Below are 25,598 nucleotides of genomic sequence, written 5' to 3'. Positions count from 1 at the left end.
GTTAATGACAGTTTTATTCATAATAGCCACAATGGGCAACAATCCAAATGTCCATTAATAGGGGAATTAATAGATTGCGTTTTGTTCATACAATGGAATCCTTAACACAGCAATTATAAACAAACTTGTGCTGTTCACATTGATGAATTTCCCTGACCAATATTAAGCAAAAGACACCAGATACAAAATGTAAAATGATGCAGCCACTGTGGAAAACAGTATGTGGTTCCTTTAAAAAATTAGAAGTAGACAGTGGCTCACGCCTGTAATCCCAGCACTTTGGGAGGCTGAGGCAGGTGGATCACCTGAGGTTGGGAGTTGGAGACCAGCCTGACCAACATGGAGAAACCCTGTCTCTACTAAAAATGCAAAATTAGCCAGGCATGGTGGCGTACATCTGTAATCCCAGCGACTTGGGAGGCTGAGGCAGGAGAATCGCTTGAACCCGGGAGGCGGAGGTTGCAGTGAGTCAAGATTGCGCCATTGCACTCCAGCCTGGGCAACAAGAGCAAAACTCCGTCTAAAAAAAAAAAAAAATTAGAAGTAGAATTACCATATGATCAGGAATTCCACTTCTGGGTATATGCCCAAAAGAACTGAAAACAGGGTTTTGAAGAGATATTTTGTGCACACATGTTCACAGCAGCATTATTCCCAATGTCTAAAACTTGGGCGGATGCTACCCAGTGTCCATTGACTGATGAATGGATGAGCAACATGCCATGATATCCATAATGAAATATTATTCAGCCTAAGAAAAGGAAAGAAATTCAGACATGCTACAGATACGGATGAACTCTGAAGACATTATGCTAAGTGAAATAAGCTAGACACAAAAAGGCAAGTACTGTATGAATCCATCCATAGGAGGTACCTAGAATGGTCAAAATCATAGGAACACAGCCGGGCGCAATGGCTCATGCCTGTAATCCCAGCACTTTGGGAGACTGAGGCAGGTGGATCACCTGAGGTCAGGTGTTTGAGACCAGCCTGGTCAACATGGTGAAAACCTGTCTCTACTAAAAAATATCAAAAAAAAAAAAAAAAATTAGCTGAACGTGGTGGTGTATGCCTGTAATCCCAGCTACTCAGAGGGCTGAGGGAGGAGAATTGCTTGAACCTGGGAGGCGGAGGTTGCAGTAAGCCAAGATCGTGCCACTGCACTCCCACCTGGGGAACATAGCGAGACTCCATCTCAAAAACTAAAATAAAAATTTTTTCAAATTCATATGAACAGAAGGTAGGATGGTGGTTACCAGGGGCTGTGGGGAGGAGGGAATAGAGAGTTAGTGTTTAGTGAGTATAGAGTTTAGTTTTCCAAGATGAGAAGAGTTCTAGAGATGGATGGCGGTGATGGTTATACAACATTATGAACGTATTTAATAACATTGAACTGTACACTTAAAAATGGTCAAGATGATAAAGTTTATGTGTGTTTTAACACAATTTTTAAAATAGGGGAAAAAACAGCGAGACACAAAGACCACATACAACACGGTTCGTTTATATGAGGTTTAAGAAAGACCAAACTATTCTATGGCAATAGTCAGAATGAGGGGTTACTGAAGAGAGTGTGAGTGCAGCTGGGCAGGGCCTGTGGTGCCCTCTGGGCACTGGCCATGCTCTATATCCTAACAGAGGTGGTGGGTGCAGAGTATGCACATGTCTAAAACTTATCAAACTACAGACTTCAGATTTGTGCACTTTTCTGCATATAATTATATCTAAATCAACATTTTTAAATAAGAAAAAAGCCCACATGCCTAGATTAAGGAATAGAATGACTACAGCAGTGTGTTAGCAAGGCCTTTCTGGGTATATTTAGGCATCTTTTCCTCTTCTTTCTATCTTCCCTATCTCCAAATTTCCTGTAAAATGAGGAGGTACTGCATAAGAGAAACTTTATAGCAGCTATCAACATTTTTTCTTTTTTTTTTTTAATCATTTTTGAGTCTCACTCTGTCACCCAGGCTGGAAAGCAGTGGTGCAATCATAGCTCACTGCAGTCTCTATCTAGCTCCTGGGCTCAAGTGATCCTCCTGCCTCAGCCTCCCAAATACCTGAAACTACAGGCATGTGCCACCACGCCTGGCTAAGTTTTAAATTTTTTGTAGAGATGGGGTCTTGCTGTGTTGCCCAGGCTAGTCTGGAACTCCTGGCTTCAGGTGGTCCTTTGTCCTCCCAAAGTGCTGGGATTATAGGCATGAGCCACCATACCTAGCCTTTTTTTTTTTTTTTTTAAGGAAAAAAATCAGTAGTCTACAGTCATTGAGGTCTTCTGAAGAGAGTGACCCCTCGGGGAGTGTTTCTTCCTCACTCCACTCCACAGGCGCTCAATCGTGGGCCTGTTTCACGGGGGACACAGAGCTGGGAGAGCCTCACCTGCCCAAGGAGCTCACTGAAGGCCCGGCTGGTGAGGGGCCAGCAGTGGATGGCCGTTCCCCTCTGTTGACATCAGGGCCAGGGCAGCTGCCACTGAGGAGCTCCTCAAATTCTGCTTCTCCCCAAGCGCCGCTGTCTTAGCTCAGGCCGCAGACGGGCAGCGTAATCAGCAGAAATCTACTTCTCACAGTTCTGGGGGCCAGAAGTCCAAGGTCAAGGTGCAGCCAGGGCCCAGTTTCCAGTAAGGGCTCCTCCTGGGTGGGAGACGGCCGCCTCCTCCCCGTGTCCTCACGTGGCAGAGAGAAGGTGGCAGGTTCTTATAAGGATCCTAATCCTAGTGGATCAGCACCCGCCCATACGACCTCATTTAACCATAATTACAGCCCTACTCCAAATGCAGCCACACTGGGGGTTTGGGCCTCAACATGTGAATTGCAGGGGACACAGTTCAGTCAATGGTGCCTCCACAGTCCCACCTCCAACGCTTTGCCAGATCACGCCCCCCAGGGAGCACACCCTGCACAGAACCAGCCCAATCACCACTTGGCCACCCACCCACCCAGGCAGATCTAGGTCCTAATCAGCCCGCGCCAGGCCAAGGACTCCAGAGGGCAGGAACCCTGCCTTCTGCCCAGCCGGCACAGGCCCTTGTTCTCTCCAAGTTCACTGAACTGGGTTATACTGAATTCTTCGGGGCAGGTCTTCCGGCCGTGTGGCCATCAGAAGCCCAGAAGGAGACTGTGCATTGGGGGTGCCCAGGGAGCCCCATCACCTCTCTACTCGCTCTCCTTCTCTACTGAGGCTTGAGGGCCGATTCCAGGTGAGGCTCCCAAGCCCCGCAGAGCCCTTCCCAGGGGCGGTGGGAAGAGCTACTCCCATCCAGCCACGGGCCTGCATTGGGCTGGGCCTCTGCTGAGGGAGGTAGGGGGATAGACGGGGGTTTGCGGGGATGCTGGAATTGGGTCATCCCTAGAGCCAGATGACGGACCCAGCTGCTCCTTGGGCGACTGGCCAACCCAGTGGTGGGGATCAGGCTGCGGAAACAGGCTGGGCACTTGCCACTATTGTGCATCTTGGGATGCCACTGGGGGAGAAAGGGGACTAAGGACAGGGGAACCAAATAACAGAGAGAGATGAAATAAGATGGAAAAGAGAGAAGAGAAAGAATAATCTTCATGGCCAACACCCCTGAGTGCCTGCTATGGAACCCAAGCCAGCCAAGCTTCGCACACCTCATTCTCATGACGATCCTAGGAGGTAGGAACTCTTTATCTCCCCATTTTGCAGATGCGGAAATCTTAGCACAGAGCGTTTAAGTCACTTGCCGAAGGGCTTACAACTAGGAAATGGTGAGCTCATTTGAACCCAGGCAGCCAGAGTCCACACTGTCGAGTGCCGTGAGAAGAAGGAAGAAAGTTGAATGGAGGCGGCAGGAGAGGACAGACAAGGAAGAAGGCGAAGGAAACCGGATTTTCCATTCAACAGATATTTCCTGAGTGCTGATTTGCCACTGTTCCCCGGGACTCAGGGGACTGGCATCACGGGTGTGGGATCTGTGTGGCCACACTGGGGCCCTGCTCAGGTGGGCCCTGAGCTCGGTTTCAAGCTCTGCTGCCACCATCTTGAAATGCTTCATTGTTTTTCAACAAAGGGCCCCACATCGCATTTTGCAACTGATGCGGGCAGTCCTGGGTGCAGCAACAGCACACTCAGCCCCTCCCTTCGCCAGGAGTCTATTCAGAGGCTGCACCGACAGACAGAAGGAAGAGGGGAAGGGGCCGACCCAGCAGGAGGCGAATGTTCTCTAATGCCACGCGGAGGGCTGGGGAAAGGGCACAGGTTGTCTTTGAAGCTGGAAAGGCATAATTCAATTATTTTTACAATTTCATTACTGGAAAAATCTATTGGCCCCAGGAGCATTCTGCTCACAAAATTGAACTAAAAACAAAAGGGCCTTCACCATCTTCCCTCAGCTCTCGGTTGAGCGGGCTTCCTATAAATCACTGATGGAGACAAGGAGCGCTGCAGAAGCAGTGTCCTCCGTCCGCCCCTCCCCCGGTCCCTCCGGAGCAGGGTCAGATGGAGGCAGCGGAAGTGGGAGGGAAACAGGCACAGCCCAGGGACCACCACGGTGCTAGCCCCGGCCTCCTTCATCTCGTCCGACCTCCCCCAGACCCTTGCCAGACAGGCAGGCCTCAGCACCCATGACTTAGAGCAGAGAAATTTCATCCATGCAAGGCGACACAGCAGGCTAGTTAGCAGATAGGGCAGGACTCAGCCCAGGTCTGTCTGGCTCCCAAACGCATGCCCTGTTAACACACACATTCCCTGTTAACGCACTCATGCTCAAATGCACGCAGACCCCAAAGGAGCTGTGCTTCCCCTCATCCTCGGGCGTTGGCCCGGCCTGGACTAGCAGGGCTCCTCTGCCTGGTTTTCTAAACAAGCAGCACCATCTTTTCCCAGCCTCTGGACAGGTGGGGACACCTCACAGCTCCTGTCTTCTCCTCTTCATCCTGAGCAACACAAGGGCCAAGTTTCTGTATATTTTGTTTGTTCCTAAGACCTCGTGTCCAGAACAGTGCCTGACACATAACTGACACTCAATATTTTTTAATAAGAAAGACTGCTCCAGGGACATTGCTGGTGGGGAGGTGTCTGTGACTATTCTGCAGCCGAGCAGAATTCGTTCCTGCCTCTGCCCGGCTGCCCTGCTCGGCTCCCTATGCCAGGGGTCCTGGGGTGGCATCCGTGTCGTCCTGACCCAGATGCTCAGGACAGCGGCTGCTGCTGCTCCCAGATCACCCTGTTCCTTTGTTCAACACCAGCTCCGTCTTACAGGCCACATTAGGGAGACTCTGGCACTGACCGGTGGACACCACCTTGCCCAGCCCTGCTTAGCTCACTCGACCCACAGGCCCCTCTTTAGGAACAATTGCAGAAATGTCACCGGCTGGCACGAAGGGCCAGGGCTTCCCTGGAAGCACGGCTCAGGAGGAAGGCAGGAGACACAGACAACAGCAGCAGCCAAACCTGACGGCTTCTCAGCCCACTGGTGCCGCTGGATTTCTCTTTCCCTTTGCTGTGCCTTGCTTGGTACAGCATGGCTCTTAGCAAGGAGTTGCTCTGTGTTTATGTCTTATCTCATTTAATCCTCGTGACAGCCCAGGGGCAGAGCTGACTGTTCACCAGTGAGGAGGCTGGGCCAAGCTGCCAACCAGCAGAGGAGGGGCTTGGCCTCCACACCACACCCTGCCCCATCGCAGGCTCGCTGCCTGGGGTCTGTGCAGGCCCCGCAGCCTATAACGAGTGGCACAGCCTGTGCTGGGTCTGCTCAGTGTGGAGGGTCACCTAGATGCCCACATTTCCCCTGGTGAGGCCTGAGCCCCGCATCTCAAAGGGGCTTGCAGCCCTGAGGTGCCTGGGCTGGGGACAAGCCCTCTCTCTGTCACTTAGCTCTCTCCTTTTAAAGGACGCCACCTCTCCTGGTCTCTTGATTTTGGAACAGACACGGCTTCTTTCTGGCATCTGATTCCTAATCAGGAGTTCATTCTGCTGTGCTCTCAAAGGGCTGTGGCTGGGGGTAGGGGCGTGGGGGTGCGGGACACAGGCCCCATGGAGTCTCCTGTGCTGCCTTTGCTGTGCCAGGCACACGGGAGCCTGCACACCCGCTTCCAGCAGCAAGAAAGCAGGTTGGAGAGAAGGAGGAGGGAGGAGAGGGGGAGACCCAGGCCATAAATGACCCATGACCCAGCTGGGGCTGGTATCTGTCCCCACTGCTGACCCAAATGACCGCAGTCACCCTGGGGCTGAGCTCATCAGCTGCCCAGGCGCCTCCTTGGCATCATTCTCTCTTGTCCCCCTCCTTTCTCTCTCTCTTGCCCGACAGGAAAACAAAGCTGACAGTACAGCCCATTCACCCCTGCCCCCCCAGCATTCATGACTCACCCTGAAACTGCCCCCTGGTTCCAGCGCCCACGAGCCAGGGGCCGTCTGATTTCACCACAGGGCAAGATCGAAGTGACCTGGCCAAGCGACTCCTTCTTGAGGAGGGAGGACATTTATTTCCATGATAAGCAAGTCAACTCCCAAGTCATGATATATTTATGTTCTATGTCTCTAGCCACCTGCTCAACCTCAAAACCAAATTCCATTTCCAAAGAGGAAATGTGAAAGGTAATTGGGAAAACTGGGAATGGGTCATCCTGGAAGGTAGAGGCGGCTCAAGGGGTTCCGGCAGGTGCAGGAGCTCACTCTGGATGTCTGGAGCGTGCCTTAAAGCTAGGAAGTTGGCAGAGAAAGGCACCTCCTTCTCTCTGGAAAGCCTTAGCCCCAGTCCTGGGGGCCTCCCATGCTGCCTTCAGGGACAGCAAGGGCACCAGCTGCTCCCATGGTCTAGCTCACTCGGGTACCAGAATCTGGATCAGAACCGTCAGGTGGGGACACTCTCTATGTAAACTGGATGCCAGCCAAGGCCTCCCAGGCCCTCAGGAACTAGGAAAACCTGACTCACATCTCCCTCTTCTCCCCAAGTTCCAGCGTGGGCAGAAGTTCAAAGCCAGCTCCCAGGCTTCCTCAGATCCCTGGGGGCTGCCATCCCCCTGGCCTCAGCCTCCTGCTCCTGCTCCTGTCCTCAGGAAGCCGGGTGTGGAGGCCAGCTCTCCAAACTCAGAGACACTCATTTTCATGGCATGAGCACTCAGGGCTGTGCAGACCTCGAGGGGACCAGGAAAGGGGCACGTATTCTGTGGCCATGCCTGCCAGCTTCCAAGGAGCAGCCGCCCCCATCTTCAAATGCCCTCCCCCTGCTGGGGATCCCCCTGCGCCTCCCCCACCCCAGCTCACCCTCACCGTCTTGGCTTTGCATCTCTTACAGTCTCTGTAGCAAAAACCAGAACTTGTACCATGCAGAGCATTTTGCTGGCTTCTCTGTTGCGTTGGCACCAGGGGACATCGAGGCCTTCACAGCGCCTATGAGCACTTTTCTAGAACAAAGACAGTCTTTGTCTTTCAGAGCAATTCTGGACCCAGCAATTAATCTAAGATTTCCCCTCATGTTGCACGTCTAAAACTACACCTGAAGGGGGTGCTTCAACTTGGAACTTACAAAGAGAAGCAGCTAGGCACAGTGGCGCACTCCTGTAATCCCAGCACTGTGGGAGGCTGAGGCAGGAGGATTGAGCCTAGGAGTTCAAAACTAGCCTGGGCAACACAGTGAGACCCCATCTCTACAAAAAAAAATATAAGCTGGGCGCGGTGGCTCACGCCTGTAATCCCAGCACTTTGGGAGGCCGAGGCAGGTGGATCACAAGGTCAGGAGATCGAGACCATCCTGGCTAACACGGTGAAACCCCGTCTCTACTAAAAATACAAAAAAGTAGCCAGGCGAGGTGGCGGGCGCCTGTAGCCCCATCTACTCGGGAGGCTGAGGCAGGAGAATGGCGTGAACCCCAGGGGGCGGAGCCGGCAGTGAGCCGAGATCGCGCCATTGCACTCCAGCCTGGGCGACAGCGAGACTCTGTCTCAAAAAAAAAAAAAATACAAAAAGTAGCTGGGAATGGTGGCATGTGCCTGTAGTCCCAGCTACTTGGAAGGCTGAGGTGGAAGGATGGCTTGAGCCTGGGAAGTGGAGGCTACAGTGAGCTGTGATTGTACCACTGCACTCCAGCCTGGGTGACAGAGCAAGACCCTATCTCTAAATAAATAAATAAATATTATAATAATAACTAAGAGAAGCAAGTGACCAGTGTTTGTTGAATAAAGATGAAACAGGAGTGTGTGTTGAGCATTTGCTCTGTGATGGGAGTTGGGAGCCACTGCCTGAAGGAGTCCATGGTACAGTTGCACAGGTTGGGTACTGAGGAAAGGTTGGATTGAAGGATAGAAGAATGAGTGGGTGATCAGGTTGGTGGGTGGGTAGAAGGAAGGAATGACTGGATAAATGGGAAAAGAAAAAGAGAAAAGAGAGGGAAGAAATTAATAAACAGGACAGGGGGCTGGAAGGTGGAGCAGCCAGCCAGGCCAGAGCCGGCACATCTTTTTAGCAGGTAGGGATGTATAGGAGAGTGGTGTGGGACCCACCCCAATCCCCAGAGTTGGTATCAAGATTATTTTAAACTGAAGACATTTGAGATTCAACAGATCCAGAAAGAAGCATTTTTGGAGTTTCCCTTATCTGACTAAAAGCAGAAACTTCTGGGAGTGAGGCTGCCATAAACTCCCTCTTCAAGAAGGGGCAGCTTCACTCCCAGTAAGGAGGCCCAGAGTGAAACTGCCATAAATTCCTTTCTGGGGTGGAGGGGAAGCCCTGCCAGGACGAAGGTGGAGGAGATCTCTCGAACCTACTGTTAAATCAAAATTATTCAATGATGCTTGTTAATGATGGTAAGAAGGCACATTTTATTGGGGGTGTCAGGGGTGGGGGGAAGGAACTATAGCCTTAGGTATAGGAATAACTGTGATGCAATTCTGCAGTTGGGGAGAGAGATTGGGCTCAGCCACATATACAGCAAGGAAAAGTAGGAATTTATAGCCAAGGAGCAGGGTGGGGGTTAGTCGGGGGAAAACTACTAAGGGAAACACCAGGAATGAAGGGGCTCTGGCTAAACCAACCTAGCAGGATTCTTGCTTAAGGCAGCCAGGGCAATCAGACATCACCTTGGGAATGAGAGAGGATTGGGTGGGGATGCAATCAGATATTGAGGGTGATCAGAGAAGAGGTGGGGAATTTCTTGCTCAACTTCCTTAGATTCTTGCTAAAATTGAACAATGCAAAGATGAACACAGAAGTGCAAAAGTGAGGCCTGGATGGAAAAGAGTCCAGGAGACTGAGTGGAGTTTGGTCCAGGGGACAGTCTTTCTCATTGCATAAGCAAACTTTGTCACAGACTGTCTGATCTCACGTTGGTCCCCTGAAAGCCCATTTGTCTTTCCATTTGTTCTTCAATAAATGCCTTTCCTCTCCCTCTCTTTCCCCTGTTCAGTTAGGTGCTGGCGAGCAGCAGTCGTCCACCTTTTTGGCACCAGGGACCAGTTTCGTGGAAGACAATTTTTCCACAGACAGTGCGGGGGATGGTTTCGGGATGAAACTGTTCCACCTCAGATCATCAGGCATTACAGTCTCATAAGGAGAGCGCAGCCTAGATCCCTCACATGTGCAGTTCAAAATAAGGCTCACACTCCTCTGAGAATCTAATGCCACTGCTCCGATGGGAGGTGGAGCTCAGGCAGCCGTGCTCACTCGCCACTCTCCTCCTGCTGTGTGGACTGGGTAATAACAGGCCATGGACAGGTACCAGTCTGCAGCCTGGACCCCTGCTATAGATAAGACCCCCTCCACTTCTCCAGTGTTACTATACACATATGTGTTATATATATATATATATGTATATATATAAATACATATAGTTTTCATCCACAGTTCCCAGCTCATAACTCTCATAGCCCTTGTTACAGTCTTCGGTTATAACATGGGGTGTTAAGGCCTCAGGAGACAGAATCTCTCTGAACTTCTCCTGCCCCAAGGCAGGACTCTAATCTTCACCTACTTTTCTGACTGTGGGTCTTTTTTTTTTTTTTCTTTTTTTTTTTTGAGACGGAGTCTCGCTCTGTCGCCCAGGCTGGAGTGCAGTGGCGCAATCTCGGCTCACTGCAAGCTCCGCGTCCCGGGTTCACGCCATTCTCCTGCCTCAGCCTCTCCGAGTAGCTGGGACTACAGGCGCCCGCCACCACGCCCGGCTAATTTTTTTGTATTTTTTTAGTAGAGACGGGGTTTCACCGTGGTCTCAATCTCCTGACCTCGTGATCCGCCCGCCTCGGCCTCCCAAAGTGCTGGGATTACAAGCGTGAGCCACCGTGCCCGGCCTGACTGTGGGTCTTAAGACCCTCCCCAGAGAGGGTCTCATCCTATACCCTGGGGGAAGGGATGCTGACACCTTGAAGCTTCCATAAAAATCCAAGAGGACTGGTTCTCCAGCTTTAAGATGGTGAACCACACAAAGGGTCCTGGAGGGTGCCGCCCAGGGAGGGCATGGAACCTCCGCGTCCCTTCCCCCACACCTTGCCCTACGCACCTCTCTCTCTGCATGCTTTGCAATATCCTTTATAATAAACCAGTAAACACAAGTGTCTCCCTGAGTTCTAGGAGCCACTCCAGCAAATTATTCAAACCCAAAGAGGGGGCTGTGGGAACCCCAACTTGAAGCCGGTTGGTCAGAAGTTCTGGAGGTTGACTTGCGACTAGTATTTGGTGGGGGGAGGGCAGTCTTAGGGACTGAGCCCCCAGCCTGTGGGATCTGACACTATCTTCAGGTAGACAGTGTTGGCACTGAATTGGAGGACACCCATTTGGTGCCGATACCTGGTGCCTGCTTGGCCAGAAGAATCGTCTCCCAGGCTTCCTTCCGGAGGAACCCCCACACATTCAGTCACTGAAGTCTTCTGTGTTGATGATGGCTGTCGTGTGAGAGCAGAGAAAAAAACACAGTTTGAGAGGGTTTTTCCCAAGACACAATCCATGTGCATATGAATAAACTCTGTCTCTTCAGGCAGGCTGGGTACAGTGGCTCAGGCCCGTAGTCCCAGCACTTTGGGAGGGAGAGGTGAGAGACTCATGTGAGACCCCATCTCTATTTGTCTTTACTGTTTATCTGTTGACTGTTAAATTTCTCAGACTCCCAAACACAGAACCTAAGTAGGCAGAGGAAGAGCTTTTCCTCCTAACGCTGTAGTTTGCATGCTTTCGAGCTGTCTCCAAGAAAGCCCGGGAGACGATTCCTCTGGCCAAGCAGACATTTGACCTAAGGGCTTATTAAATCTCAGAGGCAGCCACCATGGTCTTGTGTGGGAAGAGAATAGTCAAGTTATCTTCAAATGAGGACAGGCAGGCCATAAGTCTCTGCCATGAAGAGTTCTGGGTGGGAACCCATGGTCCAGTACACTGCCACCCAGGCTGGGGACATCGGCCCTGATCCCACCTCTCCACTTCCTCCTGGCCCAGAGAGAAGACACGAGGAAGAGCCAGGACACAGGATGAGCAAGGGACAGAGGACCTTCCCACTGCCGCGCCCACTGCAAACACCTGGCCCAGGACCACACACAGCCTGAGAGGAGAGAAAGAAGCAAGGCAGGGCACAGCGTTCAGAGCCCTGACACTCACCAGCTACCACATCCTATACACAGGCATGGACACACACCCACTACCCCACTATTTGTCCTCTGCAGCCAGGCAGGGCGAGAGGCGAGTCCAAGCCGAGCAGTGAGATCTCAGCAGCAGGGCATTCGAGAGAAGGCTATCCTGGGCCCTCGGATCAGCTTCTTCCCAGTTCCATCAAGAGGGCCTTTTGCTTCCAATCATTTGCCCTTCACTGGCTCATCGTTCCTTGATTGGTTCAATCTTTTATCAACAATCATTTACTGAGCGCTTCTTACGGGGCAGGTGCTACACCAGGCCCAGAAAAACCAAGGCAGATAAAACCGTCGGGAGGGTGCCACGCAGGGGTGGGAGAGTGGCAGTCGAGGCGTGTCTCAAGAGCAGCTGTGCCAGGGCTCTTGACAGGTGTCACATGCATGAATCAAACAGCATTTGACATCCTGCTCCAGAAGGCAGAGTTCTTAGCCGTGTTCTCAAGGCATCTGCCATCCTGCTGACACTGGCCCCAGCAAAGTGACCATGGCCTGTCCCCATCATAAGTGGCATGTACAGACACACTTGTTTCCTAACAGGGTCAGTGGTGACCCATTGCCACGCTCCCAACCCCGCCGGGGTAAAAGCTCTGAGAGAGAGACCATGAGCAAACCGTCACCATCTAGACACGCTCATGCTTGTGGAGTGCTTAGGACACGGGCAGGGACGTAGGGCCTGTTCCATCGCCGCTCAGCAAATAGAATGTGATGACAAGGCACTGCTCCATGGGAGCATCCAAGCAGCTGGCGCACCATAGGGAACAGGGCGAGGGCTTTGCAGGCAACAGGCTGAGCCTGGGTCCCTGCCTCTGCACCTCCTAGCTACGCATCGCAGACGGGCCTCAGTTTCTTCAGCTGTCAAATGGGACCATAATTCTCTACCCCCAGGGGCAGTGTGGAAGATAAAAGGAGACCCGGGATGCCTGACACCTCACCCATTTGCCAGACACAGACGCAGAGAGCAGGGAGCACACGTGGTGTCCCTGACCCACCCTCACCCTGAGAGACCAGGCTCTGTTCAGGGCAGCTTGGTGTTCAGAGGCAGGGCACAGAAGCCAGTCGGCTGACCTAAGTGTGCCGGCCACCAGGAACCTGGGGTGCAAGCGGGGCTGGTGGACAGCAGGGCCTGGGAGAAGGGCTGTGGGCCCCCGGCCTGCCCGTGCAGCCGGCTCTGGTCTCTGGACTTCACTCTCCCGCACTCAGCTCTGGAAGGCCTGGTTAATTTAGAGGAGTCATTTTAATCAATTAGATGAAGTGTAAAGCAACTGTTCAGCTCTGCTCAGGAAATGGGGCCTGTCATCTTTAAGGCTTTATTGGAAAGGCATTAAGATGGAATGGTGTCCTCCACGCTGCCCTCGCCGAGCTGAGCCAAACCTCAGGGCAGAAGGACCTTCCAGAGCCCCTGTGGCGACCCAGCAAGCTGTCACCAGCAGCTGCTATGCTCCCCCGGGGCCGCTGGCTGCCCTTCCTGCCTTCAAACACCTCTGATGCGGCTGCTGCCCAGAGCTTCTAGGCACCCAGTTCAAGCCTCCTTCCCTGCCCATCACCAGCTCCTCAGCAAAAGGGCTGTGAAGCACTGTACGGAGTCACCACAGGGCGTGTGCACAGGGACCAGGAAGCAATCAGCAGGCCCTGGACCCTCCGCACTTATTCCAGTGAATCAAATGCAGCTTTTCCAGCACAGCTCTTCCATTTTGGAAGGCAGCATCCCGGTCTCTCTGGGTGAACCAGTCCCTGATCTCTTTGCTTTTCCTCACATGTGGTGTTTTGGGTCATTCATCACCCTGGTCACCCAGGAGAGGATGAGAGCGGTGATGATGATGAACGCCTGTGGGCACGTTATCCAGAGCTTGTTTAAAACCGTTATTTCCCATAAGCTTTACAATATTTATCTCCCTTTTTTCCACATGAGCGGCGGGAGCCTTAGAAACAGCTGGTCCCCAGCCGGTTAAATGTGGCCCCTGCGCTGTGTCCTCACCCCTGTTGACTTCGCTTAGGTCTGCCCGTCTTCCCACACAGGGCCCCTGTCCTGGGACCGTCAGCTACGGAGCCCACTAATTGGGAGGTCCCCGCATGTGACTCTACTTCAGTCCCTCTCCTGGCCGAAATTTCATCCCAGGGGATTCAGTGTAGGTGCCCAAAGGGAAATGTGCTTGATGGGATCTCTCAAAGGCCCTGCAATTGTTCCGATGAAGATAACCAAAAGAAGCTGGGCACAGTGGCTCATGCCTGGAATCCCAACACTTTGGGAGGTCGAGGCAGCCAGATTGCTTGAGCTCAGGAGTTTGAGAACAGCCTGGGAAATATGGTAAAACCCCGTCTCTACAAAATATAAAAAAGCAGCTAGGTGTGGTGATGTGCACCTGTGGTCCCAGCTACTCAGGGGGCTAAGGTGGAAGGATGGCTTGAGCCCAAGAGGTTGAGGCTGTAGTGAGCTGTGTCGGGCAAAAGGAAACCAAAAGGGTAAAGCGGGGTCCCCTCTGTGTGGCAGAATTCAAAACACTTTATTCAAGGAGCAGCAAAGGGTAAAGCCAGCTGAGAATGAGGAACCCCTCACAGTCGGTGATGGCAGCCAGTGGCAGCCTTCCCCCGTGTGCCTGGCTGCAAAAACTGAGCCTGGTTGAGTAGCCTCACATCCCAGATGGACTGCAGGACCAGGGAGGGGCAGTGGGGGCCCTGGCTTGTAAGTGATGGGGGCACCTCCTGCAGGGCCCTGGCCACCCAGATAAGAACTGGGTGGTCCCCAGGGCTGGATTCTCTGGCCACACCCACGTCTCTCCCCTAGTCCCTGCATCTGTAAGTAGCCCTTAAATTTCTGTCTCTTCTACCCTGGGATGGCATTCAAACTGTTTAACAACTAACAGGGTTCAAGCAGAGACCAATCCAAACAGATACCAGCCTGCTCATCTTGCCCGTGAGCACTGAGTGAACCCGAGCCCTGTGTGCTCCTGAATGGATTCATCCCACTCCACTGGCTGGTTCATGTAGCTGTTACAGTGACCCTCAGCGTCAAAAATAACGATGATAAAATGTATTGAGCACTTAATGCCAGTCCTTGCACTGAGGCTTCCGAGTGTATTAAGCTCTCCACACACCTAGGCAGAGATGTGGACAGATGATATGATCTCTACTTACAAATAAGAAAACAGGAACAAAGTGGTTTCACACACAGCTGGTGAGGTGGAGCCCAGAGGCCGACTCAGGCCAGCTCCATAGCTGGTTCTCTGTCATTACACTCTGCTGCCTCTCTTTAAAATAACATAAAAAGAATTTGGGAAATACACCCTGGGCTCCATTCAAAAAAGGTTGAAAAATACATACATTATTTAGAAACACTTCTGTGCAACATAGCCACACACACACACTCATATGCACACTCACACACACGTTCACTCATGCACACACACATTCACACACATGCACATCCACATGCACGCTTTAGTTCGAGGGAAATGAACTCGCAGGACTCTAATTTCCTGATGCCATGGGAAGAACAACGGGCATTCCTGTCATGTTTTTCATGGGAAGCTGATTTAGAGAGGCTAAGGGGCATCCCTAATGTCACACAGCTAAGAGGCAAGGCTGAGGTTTGCACTTCCACTTCTCTGACTTGGAAGCCCAATGAGGTGCTCAAATTAAAATTAGAAACCTTTTCCTGTTGTCCAGGCAGAAAACCAGGAGAGGGGAGAGGACAGCCACTAGGGCGGGGACAGAGCGTGGCCACTGGGCAGCCGGGGAACCGAGGCTTGCGCCTGGCTGCAGACTTCCCTCTTCAGGCCCTTCCGGCACCATCTGCTGTGGACCCCACAGTTCCCACCCGCCGCTGCCCGGGATAAGTGGGCTCCATCTGCTCATTCTGCACGCATTCATTTTGCAGACCCGGGGAAACTGAGGCTGAGAGGGCTATGTGACTTGCCCAAGGTCACACAACCAACCCTTACCGGACTGAGGGGAGTGGCCCTGAGCTTGCTGTCGGACCTGGCCTCTGCTCCCAGCCTGGCTGCCCCACACCCATGCGTGGAGCTTGGTGCCCCGTGCAGGTGGTAGGCTTGGCCCCAGCCTCCAGAGACAGCTGCAGATGCCCCCCCACTTTTCCCCACTCTGCCCAGCTCTGCCCTTTGGTTCTCCCAGGAACAGGCTGACATTCACCATCAAGCGCTGGCTCCCCCTCTCCCTGCAGCCAAGAGCTAATTATCCTGATTTCTTTCCAAGAGCAGTCTCTCTGAATAGCCTTCGCAGGCACAATTAGGCAGGTTCAGCTTGACTTTCACACTCCAGTTCTGAAAAAATCAAATCAGCAAGGAAGCAGAGCCTCTTGGAAGTTCTCTGAGAGCGCCTTTGTGCAGGAACAAAACACACACATAACTACCTGCTTCGCTGATGAGCTCAGGACCCGGGGCCCTGCGTGCAGGAGTGGCCCGCTGGCGGCCCCGCGCAGACCCTGTCTACTCTATTCTTGGAAGCAGCCAGCCAGGCTGGGGCTCCTCCTGGGACCTGCGGTGGATGACCATGCCCCGGGGGCCCCCTGCCCCTGCAGGCCATTTGTCTCTACCTAAAGAATCCCTGTCGTGGATGGCTGGCACATGTGGACCAATCTGAACAGCAAGTGCAATGGCCTTATTGTCAAGATGGAGTGCCTGAGGCCCAGAGAGGGCAAACGCCCTGCCCAAGGCCACACAGCAAGATCAGGAAGAGCTGTGACTCCCCAGGCCTCGGCAGGGGGGTGGGGGGCGGTGGGGGGGCGTTGGGGGCTGATGTCTTCCTGGCCCTGACTCTAAGGCTAACTCACGGTGCACAGTCATCCTGCCCAGAAAAAAGCAAGGGCTTTGACCTCATGAAAGAAGATAGTTTCCCACTAAACAGTGGGTGCATCGCTGGTGACAGGCCAAGGAGAGTGTGGCCAGCACTTTTTCTGGGGACAGAGAAGGAAGGGGTTCTCTATCTCCATGTGGAGAAATCAAGGCCCAGATGTCACACAGCCAAGAAATGGCAGAGCTGAGACTCATCCCCGTCTCTGATTCCTGGGCCGGCGCTTATGACTAATATCACCTGCAGCGGCAGGTGGGAGCTGTGGGTTCTGGAGCAGATGGTGCCGGAAGGGCCTGAAGAGGGAAGTCTGCAGCCAGGCGCGAGCTTCGGTTCCCCGGCTGCCCAGTGGCCGCGCTCGGTCCTCGCCCTAGTGGCTGTCCTCTCCCCTCTCCTGGTTTTCTGCCTGGACAACAGGAAAAGGTTTCTAATTTTAATTTGAGCACCTCATTGGGCTTCCAAGCCAGAGAAGTGGAAGTGCAAACCTCAGCCTTGCCTCTTAGCTGTGTCATATTAGGGATGCCACTTAGCCTCTCTGAATCAGCTTCCCATGAAAAACATGACAGGAATGCCCGTTGTTCTTCCCATGGCATCAGCAAATTAGAGTCCTGTGAGTTCATTTCCCTCGAACTAAAGCGTGCACGTGAATGTGTGTGTGCATGTGTGAGTGCATGAGTGAGCGTGTGTGAGCGTGCATATGAGTGTGTGTGTGTGGCTGTGTTGGATAGAAGTGTTTTTAAATAGTGTATGTATTTTTCTCATCTGTAGAATGGAGATGAGGCTGGCCCCTCACTGGCCTGGGGAGATTCCTGGTCCAGGTTGCCACATGACACACCTGCAGGAGGCTGTGCCCCTCGTGCACGCGGGTGGTGGAGGTCATGACATACACATATCTGCCCTGCGATATCGTATCTGCCCTGCGATATGATACACATCCATATCTGCCCTGCAATAAGGAAGTCAAAGTCTTGGACCTGTGCTCATAAAGAACCACCAGGCCAGGTGCAGTGGCTCATGCCTGTAATTGCAGCACTTTGAGAGGCCGAGGCAAGTGGATCACTTGAGCTCAGGAGTTCAAGACCAGCCTGGGCGACGCGAGGAAACCCTGTCTCTACCAAAAATATAAACATTTAGTCAGGCATGGTGGTGCATGTCTGTGGTCCCAGCTACTTGGGAGGCTGAGGTGGGAGGATTGCTTGAGTCTGGGAGGTTGCAGTGAACTGAGATCACGCACACTCCAGCCTAGGCTACGGAGCGAGACCCTGTGTCAAAAAACAAACAAAAAAAAGGAACTACCAGCCTGGGACAGGGTGGAGCTCGGTGCTGTGTAGCCCAGATCATGCTTCCTGCAGCCCCAAAGAGGGAGGCTCGGAAGGACAGAGTGACCAGCTAGGAAACAATTCCACGGAGAGGCAGGGCTGGGGGTCTCAGGGCCAGGCCAACTTCAGAAAGCCTGGTGGGCGCACTGCAGGGGCACAGGTGACGGGGCAGAAAGAGGTGGCCAGGGGGTTCTGGCTTCCCAAGAGAGCAGCCAGCTCACCTGGCAGGGGCAGGGTTCCAGGAAAGACTGAAAATACAGTGGGCTGCATGGTGCAGTGTCCTGACGTCCAGGGATTTGGCCTGAGATGTGGGCAGAGCAGGCAGGGAAGCCGTCAGATGCCCTGAGACTGGTCTGGCAGGCGGGGGTGGTCTGCACAGGTGGTCCTGGGGCAGAGGCAGAGGAGAGAGGGGACCCAAACCTCTATGGTGAATATGGGAAGGAAGGAGAGGAGCTGGGCATGAGGGAACCGCCTCAAATCCAAGCAGCCTCTAGGGAGGAGCCCCTGCCCATGCCAGCCTCCTCTCCCCAGCCTGCACGGCTCCCTTGCTGGGTTCCACACAGTAGGCACCTTCAGTCAATTTGCTCAAAGCTGCAGGGCCCGATGGGCAAGCCCAAGGTGAAGCTCTTGGGTTTCCTGGAGTCTCCACTCAGCACCACTCCGTGCAGGCATCGGGGACCCTGGGATTAACCAGACTTTGGCACTGCTCCCCAGGGGCCCACATCTTATCAGGGAGTGAGATGCTGTCAGCTCAGAAGGCATTTGGATTTGGTACAAAATGCTGGGGAGCAGTGAAATGAAAAGCTAACACAGGGCAATCAGGAAGGCTTCCTGGAGAGGGGTGCAGCTCAGGTGAAACCCGAACTATGTGCAAGGCATGGGGAAGGGCATCTAGGCTGAGCCCGGCATGAGCAGAAGATGGCAGCCCATAAGAGCAGGAACCCCCTGGTTTGCCTGGGATGTAGGAGCACACAGGAAATCACACAAGAGCAGGAAGAAACTCATCACAGAGGGCCTGGAGGGGCAGGGAGAGGGGGCTGGACTTTCCCCGGAGGGCCCTGGGGATGCACTAAGCACAAAGGGTAAGAGCAGAGCTGTGTCCTCAAGGAGAGCTGGGCCTCCTGGGCGCTTCCCACCTCCAGCCACCTCCCTCACCAGCAGAAAGCACAACCGAGAGGCTACAGAGAAACTGGGGGGCAGGCTCCCAGGGATCCTTCGGGCCAGTGTTTCTGAAACGCTGGGCTCTTCTCCCTGGAGAGGCTTCTAGGAAACAAAGATCTGAGTGTTGGGGAAAAGCCCCAGTCTCCATCTCTGTGTGTGTGAACACATAACGCAGCGGCCAATAAAGGCTCTGAGCAGCCCTGCAGGAAGGAAGCCTCTTTAACCATTTCAACCCAGTGACGCCTAAACCTAAGTCATCCTGGAGCCTTTCTTTTCTTGCTGCACTATTAAAATCCTGTTTGAAAAACACCACTCAGAGCTCAGGAACTCGTGGAAAGACGCTGTGTCTGATCTGGGCCCAGGGGTCAAATCCAGCGCATGGAACTGAGTTGGAGGAGAGACCCGCCTAGGCCAGACCTCAGTCTCCTGAGAATTAGACACAGGAGTGGACACTATGCAAAGGCCAGCAGCCAAAAGACGGGGCTCTGGAAGAACTGAAGACTCCGTGACATTCCCAGGCTGAGGGCGAGAATCAGTCAGGGGAAAATGCTGGCGTCACCTCCTCCAGTCCCTCTGGGGCTTTGCTCATCGTCTGGGTAGCTGGGGCACCTGCTGGCCACTGTTCACAGCTCTTCAACCACTCCAGCCTTTGGGCTGAGGGTGTCTCCACCCATGAGGGAGTGGTCTTATCTCATTTAGGGATACAGCCCCTTTGAAAATGTCACCCACCCCCACCTCACCTCTCAGTACCAGAGGTGAATAAAAATTAGGGCCAATTTGGTCCCCATTGGAAACCGACTTCCACCTCTGGACAAGAAGAGTGTGATATAAATGACTCACTTATGGAAGAAGACGTCCAAAGGACCGATAATGTGGACCAGCCCCCGCGGCACTGTTCTCACTACTACTTGGTTCTCCAAGGTGAAGGTCTGGGGATGAGCTCTCCTAGGCCTGCCCAGGTTGGGTCAGGTCAGTGTCAGCTTCTGCCTGGTCATAGCTGACCAGCTGACTGACCCCGAGCTCCCGGCAGAGAAGGCCACTCCTCGGAAGCACCCTGCCGTTTCCCAGCTGGGGCAGCCAGGCCTTCCTCAGAGCACGGCCCCAGCCCCCATGCTAGTCTGACGCTCGGCTGCTCATTATTGGAATTCAAATGAGCATAATGAGTTTGAAGGCCCCTATTACTCCAGACACAGAAAATGAAATTAGTGAGCACAGACACTGCAATTGTATTCCAACCTCATCCTCTGGGTAAAGAAGGTGAGGGGAGGAAGAGCGCCAGAGCCAGGGCTGCTGCATCCAACAGAGCTGCTTCATCACAGCCCGGAGTTAGGGCAGGGAGCAGAGGTGGCTCAGAGACCCCTCACCCTCTGTACTGAGTGCCTTAGCTGGAAAGACATGGCCAAGACCGCTTTGCTCACCTAATCTCCCAGAGGCAGGCAGCATGGGGTGGCAGGAGTTGTGCAGGGGGATGATGGAAGGCTGTAGGTTCAAATCCTGGCCAAGCCACTTACAGGCTACATGAGCACAAACCAGAACAATGATGGGCAGGAAGTTCGTGAGCGCTTTCCTGTGCCAGGACTGCTGACGGCTTTGTGTGTATCACCCCCTCATCCGCTCAACAATCTGCTGAGCTCTACGGACACCCATTTCGTACATGGGAAAACGGAGAGCTCAGAAGAGTTAAATGACCTGGATTCTCTGAGCCTTGTTATTTTTTTCATCCAAAAAATCAAGGTAGCCATCCCAGCTCAAAGGGTTGTGGCAAGGATTAAATATGGCAGCATTTATGAAGATGACCAGAGGTGTTTGACACAGGTGAGTACCCAATAATGCTCTTCCCAGAAATGCATTCGTTTAGTCACTTACCCCTCCTCTCATTCCTTCCTTTATTCCTTCATTTATTCATGAACTCATTTATTTAAAATAAATAGGCCAGCTGTGATGCCCAAGGTTCCAACATTAGGCATTCTACTAGGTTACGCCATGGAAGGTTCTCACTAAAATACGTCACCTGCCCCTTCACAAGTTCAGTTCCTATGGGCAGGGTTGGTTTGCAGAGTAAGGAGCAAAACTGAGCCATTAGTTGCCTCTAATAGAATTATTCATAATTTTAAAAATGAAATGCACAAATGCCAATCGGGGTAGAATGAACAAACTGTAGTATAGTCAAACAATGGAATACTCTCTACAGCAACAAAAAAGTAAGATTACAGCTACTTGCAACAGAGTCTCACAAACATAATGTTGAGTCAAGCCAAAAAAGGGCACCAAAATGTGTACCATCCTTGATCCTGTCTGCATAAAATACCAGACCGAGCAGCGGCCATCTCTGCGGATGGAAGTGGAGATGGAGGCGCCTTAGTGTGGTCAGGACTGGGAGGAGCCGGGAGGGGTTTCCTGGGTGCTAATGATGTTCTGTTTCTCCATCTAGGGGCTGACTTCACAAGCACATACACTTTGAGAAAAGGCATTGAGCTGTGCTCTTATGATATGTGCATTTTTCTGTAGTGTAATAATTTAGTTTAAAAAACGTCTATTAGGGCCAGGTGCAGTGGCTCACTCCTGCAATCCCAGCACTTTGGGAGGCAGAGGCAGGCAGATCACCTGAGGTCAGGAGTTCAAGACCAGTCTGGCCAACATGGTGAAACCCCATCTCTACTAAAAAATACAAAAATTAGCCAGGCACGGTGGCTCACACCTGTAATTCCAGTACTTTGGGAGGCCAAGGCAGGAGGATCACCAGACGTCAGGAGTTTGAGACCAGCCTGGCCAACATGGTGAAACCCCGTCACTACCCTATAAAAATACAAAAATTTGCCAGGCGTGGTGGCATGCACCTGTGATCCCAGCTACTCAGGAGGCTGAGGTAGAATTGCTTGAACCCAGGAGGTAGAGGTTGCAGTGAGCCGAGATCATGCCACTGCACTCCAGCCTGAGTGACATAGCGAGATTCCATCTCCAAAAAAAAAAAGGGGGTACTGAGCTCTGGGGTGCAGGAAGTTGGGAGGGGAGAGGACCCAGCAAAGGGAACAAAGAAGGGGAGCTGGTGATGCTGGCAGAAACCAAGGAAGGGTGGGTCCCAGAGGCCAGTGGAAGTTTCCAGGAGCATGTGCTGCTGAGAGTCATGCAAGATGAGGCCCTGAGGACCCACTTTTGGGTCTGGCAACACAAAAGTTACTTGATAAAAGCATTTTGGGGACAAAGAATGGATAAGGGCCAGACTGTAGCCGGCTGCAGAGGGGAGGGAGACAAGGAAGAAGAACAAGACCTCCGCCTCCTGGATTCAAGCAATTCTCCCACCTCAGCCTCCCGAGTAGCTGGGTTTACAGATGCACACCACCACACCCGGCTAATTTTTGTATTTTTTAAGTAGAGATGGGGTTTCACCATGTTAGCTAGGCTGGTCTCGAACTCCTGACCTTGTGATCTGCCCCAAACTGTTGGGATTACAGGTGTGAGCCACCATGCCCAGCCCTGAGACTTACTTTTTTTCTTTTGGAGATGGAGTCTCAATAGGTTACCCAGGCTGGTCTCAACTCCTGGGCTCAAGTGATCCTCCCACCTTGGCCTTCCAAACTGCTTAGATTCCAAAGTACTTGGCCTTCCAAAGGGATTACAGGTGTGGGACATCATGCCTGGCCTCTTTTTTGAGACAAGGTCTCACTCTGTCACCCAAGCTGAGCGTCATGACACAATCATGGCTACTTTAGCTTCAACCTCCCAAGCTCAAGTGATCCTCCCATCTCAGCCTCCCCAGTAGCTGGGACTACAGACATGAGTCACCATGCCTGGCTAATTTTTAATTTTTTTGTAGAGACTAGGTCTCATTATGTTGCCCAGATGGGTCTCGAACTCCTGCATACAAGCAATTCTCCTGCCTTGGCCTCCCAAAGTGCTCGGATTACAGGCGTGAGCTACTGTGCCCAGCCTGAGAGCTTCCCAAAACTCGGTTCTGTCATGTAACAAGTCATTCCTCCCCAAACAGTTGTTTTTGTATTGCTGTGCAAAGGTTATTAGTATAATGATGAGATTTGATATCACATTAATTTGGTTGTGAATTATTTGTATTGTCACAGTCATTAACTCGGTGATTGCAAATTTGTTTTAATTTGATTTAGCTCCTTGTGCATTCTCTCAAAACTTCCAGCAACAATGTAACCCAGAACTGTGTAATGTAATGTTGCATTCATGGTAATCTGACCTGGGTTATGGATCAGGCAAACAACAGAAGGTTCCAGTACTCACCTCCCTGGCTTCACTCAGCCTCCAAGACCTCACTACCCTGGACCTTTTCCATGGGTAGAAAAAGGTTTCTGAATCAGGTTGTCCATCAGGGAAGCAAAGCAGATGGGGTGGAGGGGGTGCCCTTTGTGGGAGAGGAGTTATCCTGAATTAAGCAGTCAGGCACCAGGTGCTCTACTAGATATGTTTCTCAGAACCCATTTTACAGATGAGAAAACTAAGGCTCAGAGAGGTTCAGCAACTTGTCCAGAAAAGGAAAGCGCAGAAGTGGGAGAGTAGAGAAATTTTGTGTCTGACCCCAAAACCCTTTTCCTTCCACTGGCCAGATTGCTTCATGGACCTGACTGCTGACAGACAGCTGGCCTCGCCATAGGCTGGCCCTGCAGCAGGCGCCCCCTAGAACAGACAAAACAGCAAGGACAGCAGGTGCAGACAGGTAAGAGCCAGGTAGGATCAACACTCACCCCCCTCCCACACAGGCAGCTCGGTTCTCTGGCCCCATTTCAGCCCCCTCTGGACCCCGAGGGCCTCAAGGACAAGAACTGGGTCAGCTCACCTCCCCGCCCCACAGAGAGCTCAGGTCAACATCCTGCACATAGCATAGGCCTCAAAGAGCAGTGGAAAAGTGGCACAGTTTGGAATGAAGGAATGACCAGCTCTAGCAGCACTTGGTTTTGGCACATAGGGCAGAGAGCCTGGATATGTAATATAGGTCTTCTTTCTTCTCTCTCACCGGCTCACATCATGACCCTAGCCCTGGTCCAGGCTGCAAAGGCTGGAGAAAAGCTCAGGTGACTTGAATTCATCTGGCTTTTCACCACTGGGCTTCACAATCTTTGCACTTGAACTGAACATGACCTTTTGCTTACTGAGCTACTGATGGCTGAAGCCAGCTGACTGTCCTCCAAGAGGCCTCCCAGGTAGCATTTACCTTTCAGCTGACCCAACTCAGAAACCTCACTGCCATGCCAGAACCAGCACACATAGTAGCTTGCAAGGAAGACTCACATTAGCCAAGTTTACATGGCTGATGTATAAACCAGGAGCCATTTTTTTCATTAATAACGAGCAACTGAGCTGTGACAAGCACTGGACTACTTTCTCCCAGAGATGCAGTCCTCCCTTCATCTGCCACCCCAGGCCTCTTTCTGGGCAGTCATAAAGCCCCTGGGTGTCCCAAGGTGCCAGGCACAGTGCTGTCACCTAGCCCCCACGTGGGTCTCTTCTTCCGCTCCCTGCAATGGTGTGGCCCATCCTGACCCATCATGCTGCTAAAGCTCAGGCTACATCCCTTGTCCCTGCTGCCAAGGGACATGGCCCATTCCCTTTTCACTTCTCTTCCATTGAAGCCCCTGGCACTGAAACTTTGGGAAGATCCAAGTATAAGAAATGGGCTGAGCTCAGAAACTCCCTTCCTCCAACACGTTACCATTGATTCCAGCATCTGAAACGTTCCTCTGGCTGGGCACTGTGGCTGAAGCCTATAATCCCATCACTTTGGGAGGCCAAGGGGAAGCAGAAGGATCACTTGAGCTTGGTTGTTCAAGACCAGCCTGGCAGCATAGTGAAACCCTGTCTCTACCAAAAAATACAAAAAGTAGCCAGGTGTGGTGGCGTGGGCCTGTAATCCCAGCTACTCAGGAGGCTGAGGTAGGAGGATGGCTTGAGTCCAGGAGGCGGAAGTTACAATGAGCTGAGGTTGCACCACTGCATTCCAGCCTAGGTGACGGAGACCCTGTCCCAACCAAGCAGTCAATCAATCAAGCAGTCCCTCACGTTGTCAAAGCTCAATAAATAGGGAATGAAGGAATAATGAACACGACCTAGCTTTCGCACCTCTGTTCTGTGAGAACTTTCCCAGGAGGCAAAGACCCTGGTGTGCTGTTCCCAGCTCCCCAGACAACTGGAGACACAGCTGGACCCCCACAGAGGACCCCACTGCCCAGGACTGCCCCTTTCTCTGCTCACAGCATTCAGTGAGTACCCTGATAGGTCTTACAGGCCTGGCAGCTGTTTCTTCTTTAAGACTGTACATATCTCTGATCCATTATAGCAAGCTTGTCCAACCCGTAGCCCAGAACGGCTTTGAATATGGCCCAACACAAATTTATAAACTTTCTTAAAACATTATGAGTTTGTGATTTTTAATTGTTTTTAGCTCATTAGCTGTCATTAGTTTTAGTGTATTTTATGTGTGGCACAAGCCAATGCTTCTCCTTCCAATGTGGCCAAGGGAAGCCAAAAGACTGGACACCCCTGCCTTACAGGCTAACTGAAAAGTGAGCTCTGAGAGCAGTTAGAGCTCCAAGGTCTAGAGGGGCTTACTGGGGTGTCAGCAGGGCTCTTCCTGTAGACTCAGGCAGACTCAGGCCAGAGAAACCCAGTCCTTAGGAGAGCAGTGTGGGCTGGAGGGCTCTGGAGTCAGATATCCCGCTCTGGAAGATGACCTGAGTGGCTCTGCCTGCGGTGCACAAGCTCCTTGGGCAGTAGCCTCCTTATCCTTAA

At 52.3% G+C, this 25,598-nt stretch overlaps 1 pseudogene; it reads right to left on the bottom strand.

The window, feature by feature from the left end:
- Positions 1-25,598, bottom strand: part of LOC116480541 (putative uncharacterized protein C2orf48) — a 72,619-nt pseudogene that overhangs the window by 33,139 nt on the left and 13,882 nt on the right.

The sequence above is a fragment of the Hylobates moloch genome, unplaced genomic scaffold (genome assembly GCF_009828535.3).
Source record: "Hylobates moloch isolate HMO894 unplaced genomic scaffold, HMol_V3 SCAFFOLD_13, whole genome shotgun sequence".
Lineage (NCBI taxonomy): Eukaryota > Metazoa > Chordata > Mammalia > Primates > Hylobatidae > Hylobates > Hylobates moloch.
The sequence above is the reverse complement of the archived record's forward strand: the minus strand, read 5'-3'. Positions and strand labels throughout refer to the sequence as shown.